This window comes from Camelina sativa, chromosome 3, assembly GCF_000633955.1.
Source record: "Camelina sativa cultivar DH55 chromosome 3, Cs, whole genome shotgun sequence".
Taxonomy (NCBI): domain Eukaryota; kingdom Viridiplantae; phylum Streptophyta; class Magnoliopsida; order Brassicales; family Brassicaceae; genus Camelina; species Camelina sativa.
In genome coordinates, this window is record NC_025687.1 from 25,018,914 (window position 1) to 25,025,904 (window position 6,991).

A 6,991-nucleotide genomic window follows, 5' to 3' on the forward strand; every position below is an offset into this window, starting at 1 on the left:
AAAAGTCACATCAATAGCAGATTTGTGCGGTTGAAACTTGTCAGGTAGACTTCTGAGAAATTTCTTGACCAACTTCTTGTCCTTGTATCGTTTACCCAAAACAACAGATTCTTGAGCAATACCACTCAACCGGCTACCATAATCCGCCACATATTCGGTTTCAGTCATTTGCAGGTTCTCAAAGTCAGATGCAAGATTGTCCAGCCTCGTGCGCCTAACTCGAGTAGTGCCTTCAAACGTGACTACGAGAATGTCCCAGGCCTCTTTAGCCAACACACAACCTTGAACTTGGTTGAAGATATCTATTGGCAGAGATTTGAAGATGACTGACAATGCCTGCGAATTGTGCTTGGCCGCAGCCTTTTCTTCAGCAGTCTACTTCTTTCGATGTTTTTGCACCAGTTCACCATCTTCATTCTTCTCAATTCGATGAGACCAGCCGTCCTCCACTGCAAACCAAGCTTCCATGTCAATGCTCGAGATGACTTGCTGGATTGAGACTTTCCAGTAACCAAAGCATTATGGATCCAGATTCAATGGACCTTGTAGTGTAACAACCTCCAGTGATTCCTCCATACCCTAGTCGCAAGATCTCACCTGTTGAAAAATATATCAGAACTTTTTATCAGGTGTCTGCTCTGATACTAATTGTTATGGCATAGAGAACACAAAACACGCAATAAACACACTTGGAACGCGCCAAGCAAACGCTTTTAATCAATCTTATAAAAAATANACAGACCAACCTTCTCTTCGTCTTCAAGCTCCTGAGATTCAACAAGCTTATGTTCCTCTACAGCTTTAAGAGCAAATGACTTAGCGTTCATTTTCTCTTTCTTTTTTAATTGCATCTCAAACGCCTGCATCATCCCAACAACTTGATTGTACTTTAGTTCGTCTGAATTAAAAGTCACATCAATAGCAGATTTGTGCGGTTGAAACTTGTCAGGTAGACTTCTGAGAAATTTCTTGACCAACTTCTTGTCCTTGTATCGTTTACCCAAAACAACAGATTCTTGAGCAATACCACTCAACCGGCTACCATAATCCGCCACATATTCGGTTTCAGTCATTTGCAGGTTCTCAAAGTCAGATGCAAGATTGTCCAGCCTCGTGCGCCTAACTCGAGTAGTGCCTTCAAACGTGACTACGAGAATGTCCCAGGCCTCTTTAGCCAACACACAACCTTGAACTTGGTTGAAGATATCTATTGGCAGAGATTTGAAGATGACTGACAATGCCTGCGAATTGTGCTTGGCCGCAGCCTTTTCTTCAGCAGTCTACTTCTTTCGATGTTTTTGCACCAGTTCACCATCTTCATTCTTCTCAATTCGATGAGACCAGCCGTCCTCCACTGCAAACCAAGCTTCCATGTCAATGCTCGAGATGACTTGCTGGATTGAGACTTTCCAGTAACCAAAGCATTATGGATCCAGATTCAATGGACCTTGTAGTGTAACAACCTCCAGTGATTCCTCCATACCCTAGTCGCAAGATCTCACCTGTTGAAAAATATATCAGAACTTTTTATCAGGTGTCTGCTCTGATACTAATTGTTATGGCATAGAGAACACAAAACACGCAATAAACACACTTGGAACGCGCCAAGCAAACGCTTTTAATCAATCTTATAAAAAATATCTTTCTTACAAGACTTGACACAAAGCTAACTCTCCTATCTATCTAACACAACACCCTGTGTAGATCTAAAAGAGTTCTAACACACTCACCTTCAGAGCCTTTTGTATTTGCTTGAAGGTTTACAAAACTCACAACTTTTATCCCACGAGTGCTAACTCTTTTTGCGGCTAGCCCTCGCCATTTTATAACCCCACAAACGATCTCTAACCTAGATCTTAGTGTATCCTAACTAAAAGGAAACATTCCTTATCTCTAGAAAATATATTCCCTTATCTTTTCCTATCAAATATACTCTCAATATCTTTGAGTATATCTTGATCTCTTCTTCCTTCCTTCTCACGCATCTTGTCATTGTGTCCACAATATTTCTCCACGTCAGCACGTCACGCCACGTCAGCATATCAGCCCTCTGAGCTACTTCCCAGCTACTTGTTACCTTCAGAGCTCTGTTGCACTTTCACGTCGTTTTGCCGTTCGTTCTGGCCGTATTCGTACACGTTAGAGTCGATTTCAGCATTTTATTTCAGTTTCTTAGGTTACGTTTCATATCTATCGTTGTGGAGCTTGTTATGATGAGTTGTTGTGGTGAGACTGAGAGTGAAGACAGAGATCAATCGATCTCTATGGCTTTCTTGTCTGCTGTGTCTCAGCATTTTCCCACTATTCAGCAGTCTGATGGGGATAAATTGATTACAGTGCTTCTCCATCAGTCTCCTGCTGATGAGCTGAGTTCTAAAGATGTGCTTTTGCGTAAAGTGGCTTCTTTTGAGGATGAATCCATTGAGTGTAAAGTGAAACTTGATTCTCAGCTATACCTTCTGGTGAGATCCATAGCTAAGCGGCAGCTCTAATCAATGTATGCGTTTCTCAAGGTAATGCCTTTAGATCAGCCTGTTAGGGTTACCATCGAACCATTGAGTGGTGGATCTGTTTTTGGTCTCATAATTTGGCATGCTCTCACGAAGGTTGTTTTCTTGATACTGTTTCACAGTCAAGAAGGCAGGACTGGAATACACAAGACCCACGTCTGAAAACTAGGGTCAATGCCAAACTGTTTGTGTATCAGGCTGCGGCTCAAATGGAAATTGGTAGTCTTATGTACCTTGAAACAGATGGAAAGAAAAGATTGATCATGGAAGCTCTTACATTTCTAATAGATACAACAGAGGCCTGCGTCACATCACTGTGGCGGAAATTGAAGGCGTGCAAAGATTTGTTCATCTCTCTGCTTTCTGGTACTGCAAAAATTGCAGCGGCAGAGGCAGGATAGCCACTTCGTCTTTTGCTTACCCGACTTAAACCATTGATACTAGCTGTCTGCGCTCAGGTAATTTTGTTTTTTTCATAAATTATATCAGAACACAAGTTTACTCTGCTTTGGGGTATTTTCATGTGTCTCTAGGGTCCCTAAAAGTATAGTCACACAAATCATTTGGAGTCTAGATAAATCTATCTTTTTGTACATTTTCAGTGACTGAATGAGATTTCGTTTTATTTCTTGCCTTTTGTTGGAACAGCCTGATACTAGTGTGAGCAGTCAAGGGAATATGTTTGAGAGCGTATTTAAAATAAGTTGTGAGATAATTGTATCTAGTTGGGCTAAGGATCAAGCTTCAGTGAACGCCTTCATCGTGGGGTTAGCTTCAAGTATTCGTGAAAGATATCATTATGGCGAGCAGGTTGGTTACTCTAAACCTTTCCTTTAGTTGGCTTATTCGTCTCTCTTGTGTTGCGTAATAGTTCTAACTTTTTAATAAGCCTAATCATTTGGTCTTTAGGATGGTAGAGATAAGCAAGTTCCTGATGTCCTGCTGAATGTAATCCAGCTGCTTGCTGATATCAGCGTTGCTGTTAAAAAGCCTGAAGTAGCAGACAAAATTTTCCCATCTTTGATTGAAAGCCTAGACGAATGTGATGTTTCAACTCCTCACTCTTTGCGAGTCCAAGTATGGCTCTCTTTTCCAAGTGATAACTTGCTGCCTATCTGTGTTACTTTCTCAAACTTAGATTTTTTGTTGGCACATTTACTTATGCATCTTTTCAAAAGATGTGGGTAAACCCGTGGGTACCGATTTTTTTTTTTGTCTTATGTGATGTATTTTGTATTTTACATTATGTACTTTTGTGTCTATAGTCTTTTTTTTTGTATCAAAAACAAATGTGATTTATATTATGTATTTTGTGTATTTTATTATATTTGTGGCATTTTCAAAAATTTATAATCTCTAATTAGAAAAGGTAAAAACAAAAGTTCTTCAAAAATTGACAAATTACAATTCACAATTCAAAACCCTGAAAACAAAATTGAAACTTGATTCAACCCATTATCAAAGGCTGTAATTTAAAATCAGCCCAAAAATTGAAAAATCAAAGAGGAGTCGTACATGCTTCCTCGACGAGAGGTGTTAACAAAGAGAGGTAATTTATTGTTGTTAGATCCCTCAGGTGTAATGAAAAGCAAAACCTGGCACCAGTTTCTGAGGTAATCAGCAATTTCTCCTTGTAAATATTTTGATTCTGGAAGATAATTTTGTTTCTTTCTACATATAAAGCTTGTGCGTCAAGGGATACTTAGCTGCTCGGTGGCACATGGACGGAATCATCAGCACGGTGCAAATGATGCTACACAGTTGATTACCTTGCTTTAGCATAAGAGACCCAATTGGTAATCTTAGGAAAAGATTTCACCCTGAAATGAGCGAACGTGAAGCTGCACACTTCATGATTCATGTATGCTCCAATGCATATAACAAGTGGAGTACTGCTGGATACAACTTGATTCAGTGTATTTGCAACAATAAGTCGAGAAGTATACGAAATTTTTGGTTGCAATAAACTCATAAATACACATTATCTAAAGTATCAATTAGTGTTCCTTATCTTCTTACATAGAAAGTAACATTAATTTACATTCAAGAAAGTAATGTATAAATAATATCATGGCTGTAGGAAAATAACATGACCTGAGGTACAATTATAAATTCTTGTAGAAAGTCTTTTTCATTAAAGATGGGTCAAAACCTTCATGAGTAATAGATATTTTAACTGATCCATTAAAAAAAAAAAAGGTAACCCAAAAAAAAAATTATATTATTAGAAAAAATAAATATTGATCCTAGGTATAAACGTCATAGTGTACGTTGTTGTAGCGTGTTGAATATTACTGGGCAGTCACAAAAATAAGTTGCAAAGACATGTAATGTAACAGCAACTTTTTTTCGTAGAGACAATTTATCTAAAAATGAGTAGTAGTTTGATTAAGAGTATGTTGGCTGATGTAGTAAACTAGTAATCTGCCTTTGAAATCGATGGGATAAAATGAGTGGTAATTAGATATTTTTACAAAATCAAAAATTGAGATATAGCCATATAGGTGAATGGAGTTGCTTGTTAATTTTCTTTATTTTAGGAGATGAATTTATTTTGCAGAGAAACGAACCTTCACGATTCTTTCCTAAAGACAACTCTAAATAGAAAGAAGGTAACCTCTACAGAGAGATTATTGCCTTAATTAACCTTAGACTTGAGAGAGAAGTAATAAGTTTGTTGTAAGTGACGTACTGCCCGGATCCAATAGGATATAGTTTCGAAAGTATATTGATCAGTAACAAAATTAAAACTTTGTTTTATTTCCTTACATTGCCATTGAAAATATTTACTTAAGTTATAATCATCAAATCCTGTATATAGTGTGAAGTCTAGAGTTTAAAATTTCCAAGCTATATTTAATCTTACAAGAAATTACAAATTAAAAGAGATGAATATAGTTCAACCAACAATGAAATGGTCTCGACCGCTGAAATGAATTGGGGATAGAAAAAAACTATTTCAATATTCTATGTAGTAACAAATAATGGCTGAGTAGTAGAATAATATTTTAAGACATTAGTGTAAAAGAAATTTCATATATTATTAAGAATAGAGAGACTGATATTATATCAGTGATATAGTAATCACATCCATAATTATTATACTAAAGAGAGTAAGCTTAGTTCAAACCTCCTTTGAAATTCTACTTTGCTAAAAACTAATCTGCAGAGAAACGCATTACTTTCACAATTCTTACCTAAAGGCACCTCTAAATGGAAAAAAGTAACCTCCAAAGTGAGAAGATTGGGAAGATCCTTTAACAAAAAAAAAAAATGTGAGATGAATGCCTTAATTAATAACCATAGACTTGTGAGAGAAGTAGTAAGTTTGTGTTCGTCGCGTAGCCACTCAACATTTTTACTTCTTGTTTTCAGCTATAAATAGAGAAGTTAGAAGACGTTATACATTCCTTAACACAGAAAAAAACCCTTTCAGAAAATTGCAGTTTTAAAGAATCTCTTAATTTTCCTTTTAAAAAAAAAATCTTTGTGGAAAAAATGGCCAATGTTGGAAATACTAGTGAGTCTACTCGCTTAGATGAGCTGGAGAGTGAATGGACGCAGATGGAATGTGAAATGAGGCAGCTGGAAGATGAGATATCAAAGGTTCCAGAGATCAAGAAGCTTGATGATAAGTTAAAGAAGTGGGACGAGATCGCCGAGAAGATGAAAGAAGTTATGAAGGAGATGGTGGCCACCATGGAAACCCCAGAATGATAACCTTGATAGGTTACTTTTACTACTCCAGAGTCAAGCTCTCTTATAAATAAGTAATTGACATAGATCTGTGTCTAAACTCTTGAGGGCGAGTGATATTTAGTAATATAGACATGCTAATATTAATCTTTCTTGAACTATCTAATTCCAGCGACACTTTCTTGTAAGTAAACATTTGGGAAATTGCTGTCTCAAATTTATATATAATAATATGCATGATTCTGCATTCGTTTTATTTCAATCTATTCTTTTTTCTCTTCTTTTTCTTTATGAGTCGCACCCTCTGATTAAATCTTATTCTCATTTCTTGATGGCTGTCGAGTTCTTCGGAAACTCCCCATACCAGATTTTTCTTAATCAGAAATCACCTTTAGAAAACCCTAAAAAAGGGAGAAGTCGTGAATATCCATTATATGATGATCCAATTGCCTTGAACCCCGAGATATGCCGAAGAAGATAGAATGGTCCTGACCACGGGTGAAATTTATTAACTAATTTAATTATTTCGGAAGATAAAAATAATATACTTACTCAAGCTACAGTTTTTAATATTCTAGGTGTCTTGAGTTTTTAGTATTCTAGCTACAGTTTTGAATCCTAAAATATCTTACAAATTGAAGGAAATTAAAATACTTCAACCAACCATAAAATGATCATTTCATGGAATGGTCATCACCGATTACATGAATTGGGGCTAAAAAAAGACTATAAGACTTATTTCTTTCATTTCCTTATCTGTTCATTGTTTTTTTTTTTTTTTTTTT